Source organism: Rhincodon typus, chromosome 29 (assembly GCF_021869965.1).
Source record: "Rhincodon typus isolate 14 chromosome 29, sRhiTyp1.1, whole genome shotgun sequence".
Lineage (NCBI taxonomy): Eukaryota > Metazoa > Chordata > Chondrichthyes > Orectolobiformes > Rhincodontidae > Rhincodon > Rhincodon typus.
Window position 1 is genome coordinate 34,532,313 of NC_063360.1, and position 203 is coordinate 34,532,515.

A 203-nucleotide genomic window follows, 5' to 3' on the forward strand; every position below is an offset into this window, starting at 1 on the left:
CTCTACAGTAAGTAACAGCTCTCCCGGGGATCAGGGTCAGATTCCCCTCTACAGTAAGTAACAGCTCTCCCAGGGCTCAGGGTCAGATTCCCCCCTACAGTAAGTATCAGCTCTTCCGGGGATCAGGGTCAGATTCCCCCCTACAGTAAGTAACAGCTCTCCCGGGGATCAGGGTCAGATTCCCCTCTACAGTAAGTAACAGC

At 53.7% G+C, this 203-nt stretch overlaps 1 protein-coding gene across 1 annotated transcript in view; it reads left to right on the top strand.

Moving 5' to 3' along the window:
- Positions 1-203, top strand: part of LOC109918140 (relaxin-3-like) — a 6,832-nt gene that overhangs the window by 596 nt on the left and 6,033 nt on the right. The gene's annotated exons all lie outside the window — the stretch shown is intronic.